The sequence below is a fragment of the Ooceraea biroi genome, chromosome 2 (genome assembly GCF_003672135.1).
Source record: "Ooceraea biroi isolate clonal line C1 chromosome 2, Obir_v5.4, whole genome shotgun sequence".
Classification (NCBI taxonomy): Eukaryota; Metazoa; Arthropoda; class Insecta; order Hymenoptera; family Formicidae; genus Ooceraea; species Ooceraea biroi.
The window spans coordinates 6,027,312-6,054,333 of record NC_039507.1 but is presented as its reverse complement, the minus strand read 5'-3'; the positions used below and the strand labels follow the sequence as shown (position 1 = coordinate 6,054,333).

The 27,022-nt window shown below is 33.8% G+C and overlaps 1 protein-coding gene across 2 annotated transcripts in view; it reads left to right on the top strand.

Moving 5' to 3' along the window:
- The first annotated feature begins 363 nt into the window (after window positions 1-363).
- The window catches only part of LOC105275393, a 232,522-nt gene continuing 205,863 nt past the window's right edge, over window positions 364-27,022 (top strand). The window contains exon 1 of one of the 2 annotated variants that reach the window (XM_026967788.1): window positions 364-1,141. The gene's annotated coding sequence lies outside the window, so the exon portion shown is untranslated. The remainder of the gene's footprint in view (window positions 1,142-27,022) is intronic. The other variant, XM_026967789.1, reaches the window with a different exon arrangement.

Here is a 27,022-nt window from a genome sequence, read left to right as displayed (position 1 = left end):
CGTGCACTGGACGCGAAAGGATGAGGCGGGAGTGAGAGGGTGGGTACGTGCGTGTTGGATGCCGTGCGAGACGCAGACAGAGGCGAGGATGGAGTTATTTCGTGAGATGAAAGGGAACGGACGACGCGTATGAGCGGGAGAGAGACGATAAGTGAGGAAGAAGCGAACAAGGAGAACAAGAGCGGCGGATGGAGCGAGGACGATAGAGAGAGAAAAAGAGAGAGAGAAAGTGAGAAGGGTTGAAGCCGCGCCGGGGGTGAAACGGCGGATAGAGGGAAGCTGCGAGGGACGTTCTACCTTATTCCGTCAGTGTGAGCGAGAGAAATGGAGAACGTGCGCCGTGAGGAAAGCGCGAGAGAGAAAACTGGAGCCAGACAGAGAAGGATAGAGACACAGGGCGCGAGACCGCGCGATGGTTTCAGTCACCGCCCGATCCTCGGCGCGCACGGTTTCGGAGTGGGTGTTTCTCTGTTGCGGAGATAGAATCAGCGATCTAGATCAAGATTTTTTTCTAGATCTGGAATCGCGTGATCGATATCTCGAATGCACGCGTTGGACGAGGCTAGAGTGGCGCGTTTGTGTCGAATAAAGCGGCGATTATAAGGCAATATGCGGGAGTATGCTGTGACATCGAGATTTTGACATGAGATCAACTCGCAAGAGGAGCAATAAAAAGAAGGAAGAAAATCGCCAAACATCACTGGTACGCGCTATGGACAGGAGCGTGGGCAATCGCGATCGCACGCGAGGCAAATCGAAATCGATGGAAATGTAAATCGACATACTCGGTATTCTCGGCACAAAAGTTTCACGGAAAATTACGGATCTTAAACTTATTTCGATTTTTGCTGTTTTTAATCGGAACAATTATATATCAATTCGTCGGACGGTCCACATCGATCATGTAGTCGCGAGGCGGTGTCTCAATGACGAGGTACTGAATTCCTGATCTAGGATGTGTTTTAAAATCAAGTGATGCGAGAGCAACGACTCTTCCAGTCGGTGGTTTCGAATTATTCGGGAACCTTCAGTGCGTCTATAGGTGTAATGTGAGCACATGAACGTCTCGATCGTCATTTACGGGATCGTCATGACGAGATGAGGGATGCTACGTCACCCTTGCCAAGCTAAGTGAAGTTAGGTGAGCACCATTCAAAAGCACGCTTACACTTATGTACACGGATGAAATTTTTAAAAGCCCAAAAGAAATAGTCAGCTGCATCATAAATGGCATAGTACCTTCGACGCACTTTTAGCTGATTTTTAGTACATTTGAAGATTTTAATATAATCAAAGTGTCAGACGGATATGTGTGTAAAGTAGTGCAAAGCTCGTAAACTGTCCTTCAGATAAGAAACTTTGACCAAATTAAAGTCTACTTTTTGTTAACAAAGTACTGAAACATCGATATTTTTTATTGAGTCAGGAGTTTTCTAAAATGCATTTAATGTTATTCAAAGTGAAGAACCAAAAGTTACCAGATTAACTTACATAGCAATTAATAGATAAAATAGCATTACTAATTATTTTATTGCAAGTGAAGTTTGCTGGAAGAGAACCTTAATATAAAATCTATAATAGTTAGCAGATTATCTACTTTTAGATTCCTTTTGAATTTCAAAAGGATGATTTTTAATGAAATTCTCATTAACAAAAAATCAATTATAAAGTAGTCAAAAAATTGAGTTATATGAATTTTACATGATTTTGGAGAAGTGCACGTTACATAACATCAAAGTATAAATAATACTCAATAATTTATAATTTATTTGAATGCCGCTTTTCATGATTTCTGATATGTATGGAAATATATATATGCATATTAATATAACGCAAAATTTACGCGAATGATGTTTTTGTCTTGGTCTCCATAATATGTATTTAATTAACTCTCCGAAAATTTAAACAATGCATCTGTTCTGCTTTACTTTAATGAGCTTACATAATATGATTATAATTAATACTGTTAGATTATCATGAATTAATGAAAAGATCCGCAAGACCAAATTATATTAATTAATTTGCACAATTATACTTACAAAAATTTTATAAAACAATTTTATAAAAAAGTCTCATTTTTATGATGATTTGTTTGTATATAGAAAAATATATTTTTATAATATAAGCATTTAAAAACTTTTTTCATTTCTCAACTTTTAACTTTTTTAGGATATTATATCATTTTAATAAAAAAGAGTCACTAAAAATTACTTATTATAGACTAATAATTTCTATATCTCAAGTCTGTCATCTCTTTGATATTTTATTTATAATTTCTTTATAAATGCTGTAAAATCATCGTTTCTCATCTTTTCCAAACGGAGAATCGATGATAACTGGTACCTCTCTTAAATCTTCACGAGTCATTGTATATTACGAAAGAACGACCGCTATAAATAGTAACTATCGATACTGACTGACAATGAGATAAATCGCGGCGCAGCATCACCATGAGAAATGGACATATTGTGTCCGATTTTGCGTTTCCGCGTCTGAGTTTTGGATATGGCAGCCGCAAGATAAGTAGACAAGTGCAAGCGAATAGGACGACCACCGATCCACCGACCGACCAATCGATCGACCAACTGATCAATCGATCGATCGATCGACCGAAGGAGAAAATTTTATTTCGCTAATGGAAGGGTAGATCCGCAAGTCGGTAGTACCGCGACACTCGCTCACTCGCTCGCTTCTTTGTCTTTTGGGGCCCGCACTCCGGCTTTTCAATTTAAACGACTTTCAAGAGGAACGAAGGGTTTGGGATTGGAGTTGTTCGATCGATATCGAGCGGGCCAAATGGCACCGGTAAATTGGAATTGTTACCGATAACGACGTTGTCAGAGCCAGTCGTGGTTCGTGTGTCCTTGGAAGTCATTCCGCGTAATTCGAGTATAACTTTTACCAAGTATAGATCTCATAATAATAAACGGGTGGGGCGATATCGCAATCAGTTTCTTAATCGCGACATTCGACAAAATTATTATTACAAATCTCGGGAAATTGCTCAAATACACGTAATAAGCCGCTTACGATTATTTTTGGATTAAGCTTATTATATACACACAATTTATTTATAAACTCTTGAAAACTTTATTTTAGTAATATAACTCTATAAAATATAAAGATATCAAAAGATATATTCAACTTGAAATAGTTGGCATTTGATTCTTTCTATACAATGTATAAAAAGTTTCGCCGTTTCTCGGATCGGTGTATACGCGACTGATTTTTAATTAACCATTCGAGTTGAATCAGTATTCGAAGAACTCGCAGCAAAGGCAAGTTCATAAATCCCGTATCATTATTACGAGGCGTTCGTTAAAAACTTCCGGTTCTGTCTTTGAAGCTGCAGAGTTGCCACGCGCTTTTCATTTCATCATATCGTACGGTTGATTCAGTGCATTGATCGCGCAGTTTCGCTGTTATAGCAGTTGTAACATCACTTATTGTGAAAAGTTATGGGCTTGTTCATGCGCACACATTCAAGGATATGCACACATGTAGCATGGAAGAGAAGAAAGGAATTTTCCAGAAATTCTGATTAACGCACGATAAAACACAGCCTTTAGGATTGTACATTCTGGCTAATGGAAGACGCGTTGAAGTGCGAATCACGTGGAAAACTGGTTAAACTCGTTAAGAAGTTATAATGTAAGTTGTTCAACTCTCTTTCAGGCCTACTGAAGAATATTCTGACTTGCGAAATATTTGTTGAAGGATTACGCATTCCACCTGTATAGAAATTTGTGCAGAGCTATGCAAATTTCAATCATTTGATCTGTAATAATATAATCTGATTTTCTCTCATCGTTTTGAAATAAAACTATTACTGTTAAAGTTATCAGAAATTTGTTTTACAACGTTGTTTGTTGTATAAAATATATTCGACACAATGTACAAATTTTGCGAATCGAACATTCAATTAAATTCATAATAGATAACGATATTTTATTGTTTATTTCAATGTTTTTTTGTCGCAATCCTGACAATTTCATTCAGAATTTTTTAATTAAATAGTCAAGAAATTTCTGATATATTATGAAATGGTAGAACATTGCGAATAACGACGTAGTTTTCTCCAAAATGTCATCTGAAAAATAATTAATTTCATCAGATAGTAGACATTAAAAAAACAAGTTAGAAGTTTATCTTCTCTTTTATATTTCTTTTATATTTAAGATTATAATTAATTGTGATAAATAGTGCGACAAATATCTTGTTGGATTAATTACCTTATTTAATAAGAACACCTATTCAGTAATAGGAGCGGATGTCTCAATATAGACGAGTAATAGGATCGATTCTTTAATTAAGTAAAATTGGCGTCACTGAACGTTTGCGTAAATTATTGATACGCTCAAGAGCTCTCGCGAACGTTGTCTATCGATGCGTTCTCATTCGCTTAACGCCTCGCGCTCAACAACCAAGAGAACTTAATTACGTAGTAGTAACGAGGAAAGTGTAACGTCCGTGCTAATATCATCGGATAAAGACTTACAGCAACTACGAGCGACAGCGAAACGAACCGGTCTGCTTTCATTTGTCTTTTAATTAATCATCAAATGTTTCTGCAGCTTAGGAATATTGCACGTTAGATACACATATGCTGCTCTTTTAATATTTATAAATAAACAGTATGTTACTGTTCATACTGCGAACCGACTTGTGCATATGCACATGGATAATAAGACGTTTATAATGTTGGAGTCAATCTTCGTTTAATAAACATGTTAAAGCTATCAGGTATAGCGTGTGTCAGTATTAGTATAGTCTTTTTATGAAATATCTTGTTTGAAAAAATGGAATATTAGCATCCTGAAGAAGTAATTCTTCATTCTTGAAAAATTAGCTTTGAGTATAAACACATTCCACGATATTCTATCATTAAAAATTCATCAAATATAATTAAAGACACATTTTAGGTTTCAGAATAATACTTCAATAAGATAAAAAGCTAGAAGCACTGTTTTTTTAACGTTTAAACATTTAGAAAAAGCTATTTACTAATAATAACTTTTTTTATATTACAACATATCATTTACTATCGCTGACTTACTTTACTTTCGTGTCTGCCCATGAATGCCGTATATATCAAGTGACGAATTAATATTTTTTTAGTGTATTGCACGAATGATATTGACCGCAAGATATATTTAATGATTTCTAGCTCTTCATGTTTTTCCGATGACGTGAACCGTATAAGAAATTGATCTTTATGGTGCAAATCATTTATCTGTATCGCTTCGATGTATTTTTTCAACGTGAAATTGTTTAAATCCATAAAATTATTCCAATGAAATAAAGCTGCAAAATATATTCAACTTTGTCGCTCAATTTTCGTTTTTATTGAATAACTATTCTTCTGAAAAATTGTATAATTACTTGTTTTCTTTTTGGGTTATATTAAATATTTAAGTATTTGCTTTTAAATACTCCGAAATAAGGAGTATTTAAGTCCTAATCCTAATCATTTCTAAACGTAATGATTGCAATTTTTTCATCGAAACCACATAAATTAAGAGAACTACGACCGGAAAAGATTTATCCTGTGATTAATCGTTCCAAGGATAAAAAGAAGTAACCGTTATAACTGAGTGATAATAAACGGCTTTTAATGAACCAAGCTTTAAGAAGACAAATAGGTAATAAAACCATATTTTTCAATCTTAATTACAACGATGTAGAATTACTCAAGATTTATATTAAAATTTGGGAAAAAACTTCGTGAATTATAGTAATATTTCGACTAACGAAAAAATGAGGTACAAAGTTATTTAAAATACTATTATTTGGGGACTAATTCTGAGACATTCTTTCTGTGCATATAGAAACAATAGTCGGGAATATCTATTGTGCCACATACTGCTGGATAATGGATGTTGAGGTTTTCGACGAGAAATATTTAGAGGGCGGAAAAGGGCTTAGAATGAACCGCACAATTATGCGTAAACTTATGTTCGATAGATTATGCATTATGGCTCAGTAACGTAAAACTCGCGAGAATATAATTTTCGGTCGAACATTCGCCGAGGCTACGCACATTAATTACCGCACTGTAATTTTATCGTGTGTATCCCCGTAATACGCACGACACGCCTATTATTGTTCCATTAACGATACGACGGCGATCATGCACGCGAAATCGATAGCTAATTTGAGAGAAGCGCTCATCGCCGCGAGATAGATCATTGAAATCGCATTTTATTCGTTATCGTCATTATTTTTTCTGTTCGCACGAGATACCCTGAATATCACGAACGCCGAAAACGCTGGTGAGAATTGTATGTTCGCACAATAAAGCGTTTGACGGTATAAGTTAATCATAAAGCTTTAAAATATAATAGCGGAAATATAATGTATGTAATATATATACAATAAAAATATATTATAAACTGAATATACGACGCGATTAAAAGGATAATCTTCAATATGTCAAGTTTTATGCAAGTATTGACGCCATTTCACAATTTTATCAAAAATCTTAAATATCACATTATATAATTGTTGCATGTAAAATCATTTATGCTATAAATAATATAAATAATCATTAAATGATCTTACATGCAACAATTACAATTAATATAATATTATGTTATTAATAGATTAATACGTAAAATAAAAACTATATCGACAGCTTACTAATTTTTATCGGAAGCGAGTACAAAATTATGATCAGCATAAACAAAATATTCTCGCTTGCTGATTTTCCTGAATTGCTATCAATTTCGCTAATGATGAAGATAGATTGCGATCGCGTATGAATTCCACATTGGAGTCAGCGACTGCTACCGCGTTTCGGAATTCAACTTCGGACCGAAGTTGCGCCGCGAAGGAAGACGAGAGAGAGGTTGTGCCTTGACATGAACTGTGTAATTAGTTTATCAAGAACTGTTACCAGTGCTAGCAGCCGTCTCTATAAGCAAGCGACGCAAATCTAATCATCTTACTTTCAGTGATCTAATGAATTTCTCAATGTATCTAATTAATTTATTACGGAATATCTTATTTATATTGGAAAGTGGAACTTCAACATTTGTTAATATTATTTTCTCTTGCGGATGAGTTATCAAGAATTTCCTTTTCCAGATTCTTCAGTGCGCTTAAGTACAAGTATTATAACTTTAATGAATCGAAATCAAATTGTACACGAAATTAATTTCCTAGCAAATATAAGATATGTTTATATAATTATCTTAGATGCAAGTTTTGATACATTCAATTGCACATAAAGTTCTACTTATAAATACGTGCATCACTAAGTGCTCTTCGAAAGTTCAATGTCTTTTTTCAGATTCTTCGAATAAATAATTAAATCGACGCAAATTATGTCATTTTATTTATGTAGGTAACTAAATTCATACATTCTGACACATTTGTTCTATTTATTCTTGTCCTACTTGTCGCATTCGTTTTTAAAATTTATATTAAAAATTTAGACCAATTTCATTGTTTAATGACTTTCACCAAACACACTCTTAGGAGCATATTTCTGTCAACGTAACTCACTATGCGTCGTTGTTTTATACTCATTAAAAATGCACCTTTTCGTGATAATCAGTCTGCGCATGCGCATTTTGCTGAGATTTTTACGTTCTTCTGTCCGTCGCAGTAACTTGAAGGAATTTATATGACGTAAAATTATTCGGGGATATCTTTTCTCCCCGTAAAAACAGAATAATATGTTGCCCTACGCGAAAGACTTAGCTATGGCACAACCAGACCAAAACGCTGCGGAAAATCCAGTTGTGTGACTGGGTCACGCTCCAGATTTATTACCATGTACTTTTTAAGGAAACTATACATTTTGGATTCACGCAAAAATATATCATATTCAATGTTAATATATGAAAAGAGAAATTTCTTCTTAAATATATCTTATCTTGTACTTGGTAAATAGAGCATTAAATTTTATGTAATTTTTATTTTATCTGTATCTTAACGTTTTAATTTATATTCTTTATATTATGCGATAAAAATTTTGTACGACGATTATTATTTTCATAGTAATGTAATTAAAACAATAAAATAGATAGTAAGAGCATATTCGTGTTCGTATAAAGGAGTACAAAAATATACTCGTAGTAAATTCCTGAGATATTAAATTCCAACTTGGTATTTGTAATTAATTTTGTTTCATGAATGCTATCGTACCTCTAAAATTCACAGATTGTATAAGAGCATATTTAAGAACATTATCACTGGGAATTTCTTTTTAGAGAAACGAAGATATTTGAACCGTATGAGAACTGTGAGAAAAGAGCTGCTGAAAAATGACTTTGTCATTCAGGGAATTTTTAATTTCAATCATATTCGCGAGCGAATGCTCCTTTAGAAGCTCTTTAGCTGTTCTTTTTATTGAAGGAATGATTGCCTACTGCGCGAAACTCCTGAAAGACGAATTCTTAAAATTCTGAGACGTATATAGACGATACAGAAAGCGCAAAAGATTCTGTGGCATGGTATGTCTCAAGATCGGGCAACGCGATTGTCATGCCAAGGATTGCGGGATGTGGAGGTGGACGAAGAAAAAAAGGAGTACTTTTAGCTGTCACAAGGATGTAACAGATCGCCGTGGTTACGGTGGTAAAAGAGTAACATGCTGTGCACGGAATGGCTCTGAGTTTCTGCTTCAAATCCGGGTCGTAGTGGATATTTGTCACGAAACAAGGAATTCATGACGGGACAGTAGGTATCTATATCGCCTGCGAGATTTCGCGTTGACTATCGGCATTATCATCCTCCCCTTCTTTCCTCTCTCCATATTCCATGTATCTGTCAAGTAGAGATTCCTTCCTGTGCTAAAGTTAAAATGATATTTTAATATCAGATTCAGAGAACAACTTCATACTCTGATATTGTCAAACTAAAGAATATTTATCAGATATCTAATGTTTGAAGTAAATCTCGATTTGATTAATTAATTTATAAATGGTTCTTTTGCTTTTGGAGAGTCTCTTCTTATTATTATGCAATTATGTAAGAATTTCATAAAAGTGCAGGTAATTCTTTCACTAATTAAGGACCAAAGGCAAATTAAAGCGTTAAAGCACATTTTGCGGTCGAATGATAATACGACGACACGAGTTCATTTTTCGTGTCCGTGAATGTGTAACCCGAATTACTTTTCGAGTCCGACCACCACACACGGTGCTCGGTATGTTCGCGCATTAAGGCGTCGCTCAGTTCGCAATTTCCGTCGCGATGCTTTTGCTGCATGGTCACTGCACACCCGAGTACTGCGGAACCGCTGGACCAACTGGCGAAACTTTGCTTCTTAACTAAGGACTTTTCTTTCAACAACTTTCTTCAGACATAACGAATTTTGAGATCTCGTCTCTTTCACAAAATTATTCGTCATTTCACATTCATATGTTTATTCATTCACAGGAAAATATTTTATCTTCCAGATTTTTCTGTGTTAGATTCTTAGCTTATTTAAAAATTGCCAAAATAAATTGGTACCAAAAATAAAATAAATATAATGACACATCTGCGTAATCGCAAAAATTGACATCTTTCCCTCTCTCTTTCAAGTATTTAAAAATTGGAAGATTATATCTTACATCTATATTCATGGATATTTCTAAATCTAATGTATAAATTAATTTTTTATTTTTATTATTTCATAAATTTCTATTTATGTTATATCTGCCATCGTTAAAATAAATTTTGTCCATTTGTGGCTAATTTTCCGACATATCACGTGTAATCGCGTTAAGAGTAAAACGCGCAAAAATTCTTCCAACTTTCTCTACGGACTCGTAACATTCCTACCACGTGCGCGTTTCTGAATCTGTTGCGAAAAGTTTTGGACGCAGTCCGACTCTTTGTATCCGGCGAGGTCGTTTCTCGCGCGGTTAATTGATACTAAAAGTTACACATTTTCGTGTGAAGATTCACACATTTCCGTGAAAATAGTTACACAGAGTTGCGCTTGTCTCCGAAAAAAATGTTTCTCGACTCCATATTCTACTTTCACATTTATATGTGAACATTGATTCGAAAGTTTTTGTTTTATGTATTATATTTTTTATCTATTTCTTTTTTTATTTTAAAATAAAAATATCTACAGCTTTTATATTAATGCAATACAATTTATTCGACATATATTTATGTTTTACTATCGAGTTTGTGATAAAAATTTTCGTTTACCTATAACACATTCAAAATCAATTTTGTAATAAAAAAAGTTTTTATTTGTGCGATGTATAAAAATAAGACATGCAATATGCGCATAATAAAATAGTGATATTAATTAGCAAACGTAAAATGTTTTGATAGATATCATTTTTCATGTTCTGTTTGAGTATTGCCTTTTTCAATCATGCATTTTTTTCTTTTTATAAAATTTATAAAATTGTGAAAACGAAATTAGGATAGTGTAATTGGATTTATATTCTATTCAATAGTTCAAATAAAATATTTGTTATTGTATTTACATATTTCATATTGTGTAGTGTACATCAGCTCTCACACGGGTTACAAATATTGTCATTATAGAATTGATATTTTATGATAATACAATACAATGCAATAACGAATTAAATATTGATCAAGAAAAAAAGAAAGAGGAAAGAAGAAAGAGTAATATAAAGTTCAAAGAAACTTTTACTATTTGGAATAATTTATGGTAAACTTTAATAGCGAGCTTTTGTAACATCCAAAAAAATTTAAAAGACATATAGCGAACTATACATAAAAGAAGAACAGAACTTTCAGAAAAGATTTAGAGAAAAAGAGAGAAAATGTATTCTATATAATTTTTTAATCTTGAGTTAAGTGCACTGTGCATAATAGCTGCATTAAGTAACGAGTAGATTTGTAATTTTATTTTTGAATTTAAGAATAACTAAATAATTAGTTTCTACCAATATATTCTACCATATCTACATAAATGAATAATTTCTACAACTTTATCACAAATCTTAGAAGACATGGAGAAGATACTAAATCCCATTAGTTGTAATTTCATATTTACAATGTTTATAATTCGATTGCATATTTCTGATTTCAATGGTAGGTATGGTCTTTACTATACCAGCATTATCGGAGCCAGTCACTAACTGCAGTCATCAGTAGTTCGGGTTGAATTTCAAATTCCATTAGCCAGTCTAATAATGTCTCCACTGCAAAGAAGGTTTTTGTTCGCTGTCAAATAAGCGAGTCATCATTGCGGAATATATGGGCGATTGTTCGTGCAATTTTCTGGGAATAATACAGCGCTGATTCCCGTGTAAATCGAATGCAAATATTGATCGTCGCGCGGATTTCGATTATACGCACGATGAAGAACGCACGCTTTTACACGGGCGTTTCACATTTCACGTTATCCGCTCGCTCGAGTTAACAAAAGGAGTCCAACTTCGGCGTTGATGCTCGTCTACGCTAGAAGTTGTCACGTGTTAATATCTCGCGGCGAAAACTTAGTTTTCATTTCCTGACGAGACCGGGAGCCTCGACGATACTAGGCATTACCTTTACCGCTGTATTTCCGTCTTAAACTTCATTCGGATTATCTGACACGGTTGCTCAAGCGCAGTTCTGCCAATTTGCGAGCGAGTGCGCGCACGTAACTGTTGAGGTGTTCGTGAAAATGAGACCTGATAGGCACGCGTTTTATCTCGTTAGACCTGACATTACCGAAGATAGCTGGGGGAAAACTTCGTTCCACTTATTACTGATAAAACAAATCTTGTTATGGAGATGAAAGTTTAAAGAAGGCTAATGTAATCATTCAATAATTGCCTGTGAATCGTTACTCGACAAGTGAAAAGTTAATATCGGAAAATGTGATTTTACGCAATAGATACAAAATACTACGCGTCCAATGTGATTATAAAAGCTGTTTTAATATTTACTATCAATATGGTAATTTTCAGGTGATATTTATAAAACTTTGGATTTATTCACATTGAAAGCGCTGAAAATACGAAGAGGCATATCTTTTCGATATTGGCATAGTTATAATAAAGCTAACCGAAAAATCAATTGTTATTTAATTGTTATTATATTTTAATTAATATTTGCAACAATGATTGCAAACATTTACGTTTTCCAAGAGTAACATTGTTTCACTTGATTTATTTATGTGTATGTCTTCAGCGTTCCATATAAAATGCACGTTGAATATTTCGTACATAAAATATCGGGGTTACAGGAGTTGCGTTGTATACATTGTCTCGTAGTGTGGATTTTACCGAACTTCATGGTGAATTTAATGTCATGCTTTTTCCATTGCACGCGCGTATAATCAGAAATTGCTTATCGCTGAATGTAAATTTATAATGAGATATAAATTGCTTTAGTCAGATTGGCCAAGCAGATTTAACGAGCAATAATGGACGAATCCGGGAAATTGATTTTTTAACGGGCTGCACGATTTAAAGCGATTTTACGTTCGAGTTGGTAACGCTGGGACGCGCTTATGTGTATTTACGTGACTAGACGTTAGGCATTTTGCACGGTTCACTTGCCGTAAGAACGGATGGGTCGAGCCGTTGTAGGTATAAATTCTTTTATCTAGGAAATTGCCATTTTTCTCTCGTTCCATCTTCATGTTCCTGTTGTTCGTCGAGCTCAGATATGCTAATAGTACGCTACCTCTTTCCTATTACTATGAAAATAAATCTTATTTACAACTTACATGCTCGGAGATGCGAATTTAAGATATCATGAATAAAGGATGGAGATATACATGTATCACATAAACACAATATCCAAGCAAAATAAAAAATTATCATAAATTATGGTATTTCTTTCTTTACGCCGTCGAGCCACAAGATGCTGCGATTGAGTATAGGGATATAGGGACGTATTGAAATTTTCAGCAATATGCAATTCCCATTTTCGTACAGAAACGGTCCTCCCTGCTTTTCGTGATTTCGTGATCCGCTTGAACTGCGAACTCGCTGCGGTGTTTTCTTCGTGGCGTTATCGTAAGCTGATTTGCAACTTCGTGATGGGGGACCGTAGGGCTGAGATCTCGCGCGCGGTTATGCAGACCCGATTCTGGTCTGGACCAACTTGGATCGCGTGTACGGTATAACGTCGTGGTGATAAGACTAATGCAAGTTAGCTCACGTAGCATCAGCGTACATTGAGATATCTCGATGAGTATCCCTACCTGTATCTGTATGCGCTCCAATGTATATATTACACGTACACGTACACGCACACATACAATGTAACCTGAGTTACTATACCTCCTTCCAATTGACTATGATTTCGCGACGAAATATAGCGATGTAATATTGAGGGCCGAGTACATCGCATTAAGATGGCTCAAAACAGACGGCTGCATGATTAATGATTTTCGGTGAAATTGGTGACACGGTGCCTGTACATCTCTCAGGTGGATCAAATTAATCGAGTTTATTTCTTTATTTTTCGCGAAGGAAATATCAATGTAATTGCTCGCGCGCGCACATATCACTTGTTGCAATGATGTTATTTTCTCCGTTGAATTAATTGCTAATTACATTGCGTACGTCAATTCTATTTACAGGAAGCTTTGGAGCTTATCGCACGCTCAGATGGACTCATTATCTCGTTTAACTGATTTTCATTTTCCATTCGGAAATGACGTCGGTATGTATAACACAGAATCGTCATTTTTTAAGATTCATTCAGAAAATGAGAATTGGCTGATTTATCAGAATTTAATGTAATTTAATCGCATTATACTACGTATTGGAAATATTGTCGATTAAATCGTCACAACTATAGCTCTTCTATACATCTTCATCAATACCGCATGATATAAATGAGTAAAATATTTAGGAAATAAGCAACCTAAAATAAAAAAAGCTCAAGAAAAATCTTATAAAGGTATTTTACATCTATGTATAATATATATTTATCTTAAAAGATATAATGAGTAATGTTTGTCGAGACTTATCAATAATCAATACTATATTCAGAATGACAACTCCTTTTATGTAAATACAAAATGTAAATTACATAAAGATGCAATGGCAATAATAATGGCACGTTTAATATTAGCATATTATCATTGATTTTATTGAATAATCGTATTATTCGAGCTGATTTGCCGTGCAAAATTGATCGTGTAATCGTAACTTCACGCTTTACGCGCTATACTGACACAATCGTTTTCGCTTCGGCGTCGGTCTGGAATCGTATTTTTAGGCAGTGACATGCGAAAAGGAAAAAAAATGTAGCCATTACGGAAAGCCATTTTGCTGTGGTGTTAATGCGAGAAGCAAAACGATCTCGACATGGAAAAGTCTGTGAGCGGCAGGTCCTAAATCGTTTTCAATCGCACGCTGGGATCATTAACGAAACCCCTGTACAAATACTGGTTAAAAATGGGACGCAATTCGGCCACTGAGCATGGCCTTCAGCAGAAACAATACGCAAGCCCCTCAGGGCTGTATATTTACCGTATTGATTGCGAGCGCATCGCCGAAAGCCCACCAACGAGCTGTAGTAGTAATCATATAATTTCCAAGCGATAGATTAGAATAATTATATAATATTGATACGATTGAAATCATTATGTATGAATTTACCCTCAAAATAAATCACGTTGCATCCCTGTTCCCGAATGAGAAACGCAGCACGCGCCGTTTTCATTCACTTCTATAGGTACTTGGATACTTGGATCAGTTTCGAATCGATATTTTCTTTGTGAAAATTCGTTTAACTATTATATGTTACATTTTTTACATTCTTTTACACCCGTTTCAAGTTTCTCTTCTATAATCTTTTTACACCCATTTCGTATCTACATAATTAATTTAATCTGAATTTGCTAAAGTAAAATCTTCTTTATATTAAACAAAGAGTAAAGATTGTTATCCTTGTATTACTAAACATTAACTTATGAAATTCCATGGATTTCCAGCTGCTTATAATTCAAAAACTATTGTTTTAATATTCTTAAGGACAAACTTCAAATTGATTAAAAACAGAGATAAAAGAAAGTACAGACAGCTTGAGACATCCCGCAAATCTATTTCGTTTATGCTTTCTCAGCTTTCTTGCTGAAAGATAGATTGTTTTAAGAGCAAGAATTACAATATAAATTATTAACAAAATGATACAATGTAATACAATATAAAATACATCTTTTAGATGCAAGTCGAACGTTCTCTCTCTTTCTCTCTTTGAATTCAGAATGCCTAATGCGGATGTGACAAACATCGTACTTCAATATAAAACGGAAATACTTGGCGGAAGATATAATCTGCGAGCATTTTTATAAAAAATCAATTCATAACTTATTTTTATCATGGCATCAATTCCGCTGAAGTTTGTGTGAGAAAAGTTTTCTCATAGCTACTTAAATCTTTTTTTTTGCACGAACTGATTCGCTGCGTTACCTCTCTCAGAATACTTCAGTCGGGCGTATTTAAAAGTTCTCGAATAAAACACTTCTCAAACGACAGTGTCTTCAAACTCGTGCAAGCGAATTCCTTTCGTGTTGTACACCAGCTCATTCGCGAATCCTCGGATATACCGTTTATCGCATTTACTGTGTTATTTCAGTGAGAGTGGCGTGAAACATGTATAAGAAATTGTTGACCAGCAGTAATTTACACTAATTGGAAAAATATCGACGTATCATTTGGATTACGTTACGATGCACTTAATCGCATACATTTGCTATATATCGCGTTGTGCATGATATAGGAGCAATGCTTGATTGTAAATATTCGATCGTTATTCGATGTTACCGTAATATTTATGTGATTTATGCGGTAGCTTTCTGAGGATATATTAGCGGCTTATGGAATAATTATTTCGTGATAATTATAATATAATCTTTTAACATAAAATCTGTTTATAATTTGTAATAATTATAAAGTGTGACTGCGTCAATATATCCCAATTTCAATTACTATTGTTATTTGATAATATAATGAAATGTGAAGATATATGCATGTAAACGCGCGCTTGTACTTCACTTCAAGCACGCAATATGATGTCAACGTATTTGTAATGCAGTAGATTCTGATTAATTGGGTCATCAGTTAATTGGGACAGGTGTGTATATAAATCTGAAAGAAGAAATTTTATTGAATATCATAAAAATAGATGCATCTGAAATCTCAAAAATATTTCAAAGAATTAATCTCTGATATCTACAGTAACGCTCAAAATTATTTTGTACGGAACTTTTCAATGGCAACATTGGCAAATGGTAAGCTATTTAGATTAGAGTTGTATGCTACAAGAATGTAAAAAAATATATATGACTTTTATATGATTTGCTAATGAGTTTCATTACTTCTTTTGTTAATAACTTTTTAATAAACAACGAGCGCCGGCTAAAATCTTTTGAAGGTCACTCGGGAGGGTCACCGTTATAACATATGTCAAGGTCAAGGTCATCGGAGACTGCTCCCCTTTTCTTCAGGTTTACCGAGTTTCTCTTATAGTTAGTTGAAAACCCTTTCGTCCGAAAACCAGGAAATTTTTATATGAACAAAATACTTTTGAGCGCTACTGTATCTCGTATGAAAACTGAATACATTATATAGAGATACTTGATTCGATAATTATATAAAATATTTTATTTGATGATTCCATAAAAAATTATTAGTTGCATGGTTCAATTTGTTGCATGGTTCGATCAAGTGATGAAATTCATATTTTCATCACTTTATGTATTTGATTTCAAATTTTTACTTTCACCGTTGTTGTTGCAAAATCACCGGTTGTCTAATAAAGACAGTGATTGTTATATGCAATACGAATGAGATTCGGATTATATGCAATTATATGAATGAGATTGCGCAGATGGTCGACATACGATTTATATTGTCCCGATTTCATATATCATGAGAACGAGTCCAGAAGAGAAGATACGCCTCCATGCTTCGATGGATGTTTCCGCAATCGAAGCATCGGGGTCCACTGAGGGTCGCAAGTTGTTCCGGCGTTACCGACCACGATCGAAAGTTACAGGGTTGCCTGTCGACCGGGGACACGGTGGCTTAATTGGCAAGTTGCCTCTGGCGGCTTTCGATGAAAGAGTCGGCAATGTCTTGCCGGCCCGAAGCCGATAATCGGACCGAAAAAGATTGCCCACTGTTTTGGAGCGTCGCCTGTTTAATTGTGTGGTGCTTTTAATTGAATCGAATTGGAAGGCTTCCAAAATGAGTACACGATATAGGCTTCATGAAACAACGGCGATTGTATGGCCGTCACCAAACTTTATATTGCGGTTTAGTATCGGGAAACACTTTAATCGCGAATCCTTTGATTAGTTTGGAGTTTCAATTTTGTTTAACAGCAACTTTTGAATTAGGAATCTTTATAGCTCGAGGAATTGTAACATATTAAACTTATTATCACGTGAAATACGTGAAATACGAGTTAAGATAGGTATGCGATGTATGTATCTCGACAAGATTTCTAAAACGTCATATCGTATTCAAGTAGGTTCATATTACTGCATGTACTGCACAGTTGCAATGAAAATATTACGAGACGAGATGTCGCAATATCTTCCTCGCTCGCGTTGCACGGAGGATCGAAATGTCAAAAGTATCGTTCTCCGAAAATATTGTGACACGCTGACGACCGTTTTATAGCACTGCCGCGCACAATTTCGCCACATGCGCGTACCATTCTGACAGAACATATGATTAATTCTTTCATACCCACTCGCATGGGTTTGCACTCTCATGCAGTGTTATGTATTAAAAATATTTAAATCAAGCGTCACGTAAATTCTCGCAAAGTTATGCCACAGAGATTAATATAATTTTATCGTACTCTCGTTCTTTTTATGTTTCATGTTAAACTGCTTGTTGGTCGATAAAATGATAAATGTATTCTTGATAAGTGTATTCTTATATATAACTTTGGTAAAAATACAATTTAAATCGATATAAGTACATTCATGTATCTGTTACTTTTTTTTAGTTACATCTTTCAGTTACTAAATATGTATATATAATATTTATAATATATGTGGCTGCATATATAAAAATCAATTAGATATATCTATATAATCATCTAATTATATCTATAGACTTCTTTCGCGAATTTACTATTATACTTACTTACATACATATATTATAACAGTAAAATTATCGATAAAGTATATGAGAATTTTACGCGGTGTACATGTATATAATATAAAAACTTCTTTATAGATTTATCATGATTTACATTTGATAGACTTTGTATTATAAAATTCATTATTAAATAATCTTTGTGGTTCATAAAATATTAAATCTTTTGGTAATTATTTAGAATAGGGCCTTTTTCAAATTTTGATTTTTTTTGCGGCTGCCTTGGTAAAAACCTTCATTGTGACTCTAACAGTGATAATCAATCGGGGGAGCCCGAAAAATATGTAACCTACATATTTTTTTAACTAGTTTTTTGCAACATACCTTTCCGGATCTTCCAACGTTACAAACATATAGTGACGCTTAAAAGCACCGAGTTTGGTCCTGAAAAGGACCGATTGTGAGTGGTGGAATCATGCCTTTTCTATTGCATCATTCGATTTAACACGTTGGCTAGCGCGATGATTTCAAAAATCTTATAAAACCGCATACGTTATGCGAAAAGAACTTTCCACGCCAATCGGGGTCCACCGCGGGAAGGGTAGTATCCCTGGAGTTTGTTTAATTAATTCCTTAATTCCGGAAAAGCATGTTAGAAAAAACTAGTTAAAAAAATATGTAGGTTACATATTTTTCGGACTCCCCCGATTGATTATCACTGTTAGAATCACAACGAAGGTGTTTATCAAAAGAGCCGCAAAAAAATCAAAATTCAAAAAAGGCCCTATTCTAAATAATTACCAATCTTTTACATAAATATCTATAATTTTTATAATTAACTGCTACAAAGTACATTTTTGTTGGAATGCGTTTAAATTACATTATATCATTATTATATCATTACATCATTATTTAACAAAGAAGAGTAATAAAATTTCGAGAACTTATTTTACAAATCTATTAAATGCCAATCAACTTATGAGAAAATTTATTTTAATATTTCAATTTCGATATTACATTTACATTCCAAAGTCCATAATAATGAATTCAAAACGTGAAACGCATATTTAACAGACATTTATATAAAGAAACTTTTTTAATTATTTAATTTTTGATACCTGAATAAAGAATAAAAAAGTCGCGTACGTATTTCTATTGGCAGTTAAAGATAATTTGAAAATAAAATGACTGTAAAATATCGCAATTACAACGTTAATATCTTTCACTTTTGTGGATACAAGTAAAAGAAATGGTAAAAATATCGGTGCTGTCGTTCGTCGCGGTGCCTCGCAATCGTGAGTTTTCGCTACCCTCTTTGTCACGAATTATTGCTTCCGATAGCGCGCTGTCATTCTGGTTCATATTTTCAGCGGTCGACGGTTACGGATGTGCGATTAAAGTCCGCGGAAGCGGACAATGAGCAAGGATTCGGGGATCTATATGCAGTCGATCAGCTTGCCACGAGAGTCTCGCATAACTTGCGTGGCACTAAAGTACGATAGCATAGAGGTGTTTGGACCAATTCCAAGTTCTGAATAACGATGTCTGACACTGATCAGAGGACTTTCTACCAATGTAACGGACAGAATGTGATTTCTTATCGCGTGCATCTCGTTTGTTTGCCAAGAGATGTTTATTAACTAAATTGCAGTTGCTAGACGCAGCACAGAAAAGAAAAGTAGCTAAATGTACACAAATTATAAATTATAAATTATTGTATATTGCGTAAGAGAGTGACGATTTATAGAATAACAATTCGTTTCTGTTCTATTCTAAGGATTTATTTAGATCTGAAGAATTTAATTAGTTTAAGAATTAGTTTATGTCATGTTTAATTCTAGATTATTCAATGTACAGTTCTGTCCAAGTCACTTTTTTCTTATATTAGGTGTTATGTCCAGCACCACTGCGCCATCGTTATAGTTGGAGAATCTTGTGCTTCTTTGATCGTTTTTAATAAAATTTGACACAAAGAAGTAATAGGGCCTAGTCGAAATTGTCAGAAACTTAATGGTAGTTAGGACATTTAGGGCACGCTCACACGAGCAACTCACCACGTGCGCACATTCACCCCTCAATTTCGCGTTGCGTACCCTTTGCAGCCTTCGAGTGCGTTTCATTGTCGATTTCAAAGCGCGGGTTTACGATGCCATGGAATCAATAGAATGGCAGCGCGTCCGATGAAACCGTCGCGCGCGTGTTGGTCTCTGAACTGTCAACAAACCAGCACGCAACACGAGGCCAGCGCGGTGGTGGATCCAGAAAAATCTGACAGACACGACAAATAACAGAAACATTGTTTTTTACTGATGTTGCATGCACAAATCTCCGCACACGCATCAAACGTACAATCTTCATACCCATTTGCGCTATTGACTTTCAGACCTTTTTCAAACTCGATTTATCCTTCAACTTTATTCACTTCCTATGAAATACTTGCTGCTATGAAAAAGCTCCACGTCTATTAAGCTGACACAGCCACTTTAGCACAATCAAATAAAACATTCATAGAAATTTAGTGCTCTTTTGTTGCTAATTTGTTGCTCTATTCCGGATTTTGTTGCTGCAGTCATTTCTTAAAACACAGTGGCTGTGCTAGCTTAAGTTTAAAGTTAGCACAGCCATATTAAAAAAATTTTTTTAAATAAAAAACAAGGCATAATTATTTAGTGCTATTTTGTTGCTAATTTGTTGCTTCAGTCACAAATTTGTTGCACCACCCTTATCATCGGAACACTACTCTTAACTATTGCGCATTTAGCACAACATCCTAGAATTCGAATTTCAGGAAAAATTACGACGGATTATGTCATTTCGATTTTGTTGCTTTACATTTTCGTCAATCCCGATTTTGTTGCTCCACCCCTATGAGCAGAAAGCCACCCCTAGTTACACCTACCCAGCACAACACATTATAACTCGAATTTCAGGAAAAATTACGACGGATTATGTTATTTCGATTTTGTTGCTTCACTTTTGATAGCTGCAGTCGAATTGGTAAAGACGTTATGGATTGCAGGGAGATTCATGTTCGAACCCTGGCTAAAGAGAGACATTTTTTTGCAATAAATTGGTATTGAAAGTAACAGAACCCATGTAAAGCTGGACCCCCACCAACACCAAAAAAGTTCATAGCTATCAGAAAATTTAGTGCTAGTTATGTGCTAATTAGTTGCTCTATTCCCGATTTTGTTGTTCGAATCGTTTAGCAGGAAATTGCGATCAAAATGGGGGTTCCATCTTAACGTTAAGCCGGTTAAGAATTTGGTCTTAAACTGTTCCCTGCATCACGGGCTATCGAAAATTACCAAAAACTGAATTTGTTGCTAGTTCCAAAATGGTCCAAAGCAGCCGCTATATATGTATATGCTCCTGCACAGCCGTGTGTATACTTGATCATATAAGAGGCTATTTTGTCACTTTGTTAGCAACAAATTCAGTTTTTGGTAATTTTCGATAGCCCGTGATGCAGGGAACAGTTTAAGACCAAATTCTTAACCGGCTTAACGTTAAGATGGAACCCCCATTTTGATCGCAATTTCCTGCTAAACGATTCGAACAACAAAATCGGGAATAGAGCAACTAATTAGCACATAACTAGCACTAAATTTTCTGATAGCTATGAACTTTTTTGGTGTTGGTGGGGGTCCAGCTTTACATGGGTTCTGTTACTTTCAATACCAATTTATTGCAAAAAAATGTCTCTCTTTAGCCAGGGTTCGAACATGAATCTCCCTGCAATCCATAACGTCTTTACCAATTCGACTGCAGCTATCAAAAGTGAAGCAACAAAATCGAAATAACATAATCCGTCGTAATTTTTCCTGAAATTCGAGTTATAATGTGTTGTGCTGGGTAGGTGTAACTAGGGGTGGCTTTCTGCTCATAGGGGTGGAGCAACAAAATCGGGATTGACGAAAATGTAAAGCAACAAAATCGAAATGACATAATCCGTCGTAATTTTTCCTGAAATTCGAATTCTAGGATGTTGTGCTAAATGCGCAATAGTTAAGAGTAGTGTTCCGATGATAAGGGTGGTGCAACAAATTTGTGACTGAAGCAACAAATTAGCAACAAAATAGCACTAAATAATTATGCCTTGTTTTTTATTTAAAAAAATTTTTTTAATATGGCTGTGCTAACTTTAAACTTAAGCTAGCACAGCCACTGTGTTTTAAGAAATGACTGCAGCAACAAAATCCGGAATAGAGCAACAAATTAGCAACAAAAGAGCACTAAATTTCTATGAATGTTTTATTTGATTGTGCTAAAGTGGCTGTGTCAGCTTAATAGACGTAAAAGCTCCGACATTATTGGCGTAAATGTATTATAAAAAATTTACGCCAATAATGTCGGAGCTTTTTCATAGCAGTGAGTATTTCATAGGAAGTGAATAAAGTTGAAGGATAAAATAATTTTTAACATTAAACCTACCACGCCGGTCAAATAACCGTTTTTTAATTTTTGATTAAAAATGCTGCATTCGACAGAAATTCATAAACAGAATTTCAATATGCTGGTCGTTCTCTTCACTCTTCTCGTCTTCAGAACCTGACAGCAATCTCATTCTCTTTTGTCCCCTATATACAATATTAATAATGTTTGGTAGGAATAAGTATATATAAATTGTCGGTAGGTTTAGTGTTAATAATACCTGCCTAATAAGAATCATTCATCAAGATAAGATTCACTGGAAACATTCATCTCATGTTTCATAAATTTAGTTTATTTTTTATTTTATCTCATTTAGTAAAGAATTAAAAAAAATTATATAAGTATTAAATTCATAATGAGAATATGAATGCGATAGAGAAAATATATTGTTTCTACATATGCTTTATCTTACATGCTCCTAAAATTCATCACTGTGTTAAATTTTATCTGCAAATGATCGGCGGTTTTTGTAACCACGCATTTAGCAGCGTACGCGTCATTAAAATTTCTGTATAATCTTGGGAAACGAAGCTGTCAGTGTTAAAAACGTTTAAAAAAAGCGGGTTTGACGATGCAGCTGCAAGCAAAACAACTGTGTTTGAATAGTATAAACCGGATCAAACACAGACGTGATTCCATTGGCGACGAATATTTGGACTAGCCTGCAAATACAGTTATTCTGTTTACAGCTTCATTACTAATTTATACTTTCTTAATAATAAAAATGTGATCTTTTTCGTGCAAATACATGTAAGAGTTAATGCACATATAATGCTGTTACATTACACAATGCTGTTACAAATTACACATCATAGATATTTCTTTTGTGTATTAAGTTAGATAAATATGTTTAATTGAATAAAACATTTTCTGTTAATAAATTTTTCATTCCATAATATTTAGAAATTAAACATTATTTTCTATCAAAATTATTGAATAAAAAAATTATTTCTCCATTTTTTATGTAAGAATTATAAATATATATTTTTTGAAAAGAGAAGTTTACATATTAATATATTTAAAAATACTCTTACGAGAGAGAATATTAATAATATTATTTATTTAGAAAAACTATGCAGGGAGAATAACTGTTCACTTTATAATCTATAAATGTTGCCCATCAATAGCAGCTTGCTAATAAGTTTTTTCTTTTCTGTTAAATCATTATTTGTTTCGATTTTGTTATAGTATGCCACTAAAATAATGCAGCGAACATTTCTGGCGTAAAACGTATTCGAAACAGTTCGTAAATGAAGGAGTGTAATTGAAAAGAGCGTGTACCTGTGATTAACAAATTTGATCAATGACTCATGCGGTTGCTATGCAATTTGTAAAATTTTCCCGCGAAGCATTGCCGATCTGTAATTACGGCCAGCGAAATGAAAGATTCTGCATTTTAATTATACAGAGTGATCAAAGTTATCAATTATGCAAATTGTCCCTAAGGAATTTTATTGTTATACATGTGTTATTTATTTTTTTCTTATAAATATTATTGCTACACATTATCTTCGTTAATGCTTTTGCCAACAATTTTCTATTGAAGAGAAAATGATTTTTTAGTAAAAAGTGCACATTATTCTATTGCATGAATAACTAATATATTGTCTTGTTAATAGATCAGCCACATCTTTTTCTTAAATATTAAAATAATATAATCATGAACGGGATTGGAATTATGCAGTTTTAATAACTATTAATATTTTTTATTTTTATTTTTATTTAGAAAAATCGAATAAACAAAATCAATTGCGGAATTTACGAAATACATTTACGCTAAATATTTAAATCTTTTACTGAATATTTTTGGCACATTTTTGGTTTAACATAGAAGCAAACTCGAACTGTCAAAAGCTTTGTTATCAATATTCCACTGGCAATCGTGCAGGACTATGGGCCGACGAAATGGCTCTTTTCGCACCGTAATAATAAACCGAAAGGCAGGGACCCGTATACAAAGTGATAGATCAACGTGACACACATACGCACATGCCTGCCCTTCGGCGAATGTTTCTTTTCGCATTTCAAATTCGACCGCCTTCAGACGCGATCAAGGGGAAAAACCTGTCTCTCGTGTGCGCGAATGCGTTTCATTCCGAGTTATAGCGGTGTACACAATCGCCATCCACTCCCGAATTCATCGCGCTCCGAGTTAGCTCAGGCGGGTGGTCATCGGTATGGAATAGGCTCTTGAAAGACGACCGTTGAAAAGACCATTTTTTTGTATTTCACAGTAACGGAGAGAAGTATGAACATTCAACGAACCATATACATACGTTCCGGGAGACGATTGCTTTTGCGTTCGCGCGTTGAAAAAATAAATGGCCGTCGTTTAAATTACTGTGCAAGTTTAGATTTCAGATTTGAACGATTCGTATTTTTCTCGCTTGATTCTGAAAGATTTTTCATGGCAGAATATTTTTTCATCAATCGTGCCTCTCGTGGTTTTATGCAAGTATATAAATATGTAACTAAATTTTATATAGATAAAAATTACATACTTTGTTGAAGAAGAGAGAGTCTTTTGATGATCTTAGAAACAGTTTTTGTTTGAGTTATTCTTATTTCAAACAATAGACTTATACATAGACATAGACTATTCTTATTGAACAGAACTTTAGTTCTTGTAATAAGATAAAACATTTTGAAGTTATACATACATCAAAATATTTTGATTATAAAACTTTAAATTAAATTTTATTAAAATCAAGAGTTCTAATAAAATAAATTTGAGATTATAACTAATCTTTCGAATCTTTGAGTTTGAAATATTCTATAGATTCGAGATTTTATTTTATTGCATTTTTATTTACTTGATTTGATAATTACTAAATAAGTTCAAGTATATTCTAGTTTTTAAATCAATTTCTTTTAATGATTATCATAAATCAATGAATCGAAAAAAATGGAAAAACGAAAAATGCGACATAACATGAACGGGATTGGAATTATGCAGTTTTAATAACTATTAATATTTTTTACTTTTATTTTTATTTAGAAAAATCGAATAAACAAAATCAATTGCGGAATTTACGAAATCATGAAGATTCTTGAATAGTTGAATAGTTCGTACGTTATCTTCGCTGTCATCGTAATAATTCTAATTGTCGAACGATGGCATGTCGCTTCATCAATAATTGCTATCAGCCGATCGCTCCTTTCCGTATAATTCTGTAGATTCGGCGTTATTTGTTCGTTTGCGTGTCTTGAATATGGATGATCGCTTGCTGAATATTTCAACATGATGTGCGGCTACTGCAACGACGATTGACTCCCGATTTTTCTCGTAATGCAATCCCGAATCCAAAATCCCGCGTGCTCTTTCGCGCTTCAGCGTCGGACTATATTTGGATGTATACTACTTAATGTTTATTGTTAGACTGCTAATTTCGAGCGTAAGTTCATGATATTTTAATTTTGTTTTTTTTTATATTAATATACAATTATAATTAATTTGTATATTATACAAATGACATTTTATTTTATTTTCATGCAATATCTATATAAATAGTTAACGAAATAATTTCTATTCAAGTTATTAAAACTGTCATTTATACTACCAAAATTGACCGGAAAGTCCGTGCGGAGATTTTTAATAAAATTCGAACGCAAAACTTTGTATTAAGAATTAATAAAAAGTTTTGCATTTAAAGTGTGTATAAAGGTTTATTTATATAACACATATGTTTAGATAACATAAAATATCGAGATGTAATACAAAATATTACAAACATAATTTACTCGCAATTTACGCAGGAAGGAAAAGTATTAACTGATCAATATAACGCCGTAACAAAAGTACAACGGATATTTATTTCTCACAGCAAAATATTCATGACATGATGGCTTGACCGAAGACTCGTGCAGGCACAATTGATTTTTCCGTCTTCACAATATGTCTTCACATTCATTTTAGTTCAGACGTTCGGAAATACACATTCTTGGAAGAAGCGTTGCTTAATAGTTGGTCTTATGTGTAGGTCAGATTTGATGAGATGATGATTATAAAATATATAGCATATTGTGTGTCATCTACAATTTATTATATATTTATCTATTATATTTATTATATTTCAAGGTATATTTGTAATAATACAATTATACCTTGAAATTTCACTAGTTGGAAAACATGTATGCATGTTATTGATTAGATGTAAATGTGTATGGATCTGCAGATACACCTGTTATATCTCACCATATCATATGTTCCGAGAGAAAGGGATATACAACGAGAGAGAGAGAGAGAAAGAGAGAGGTTTAATGTAATAATGGAGAAATGTAATAAACATTTCCCTACACATTGTCTTTTAACGATGCTGCTTGGACAATTTGCAATTATATTCGATACATTTATAATCAATCATTGTAAAAATAAGTTGCGTATTACAAATATGCAAATATCTAAAAATATAAGAAACATTTTGTGTTTTATATAATTTCTCTTATTTTTTATAAATATTTTTTAGATATCTTTTTCTTAAAAACTTTGTATTAAGAATTAATAAAAAGTTTTGCATTTAAAGTGTGTATAAAGGTTTACTTTTAATCGCACGCTGAAGTAAAGCGTGCGATTAAAATTATATTACAGTAATTGCCACTTA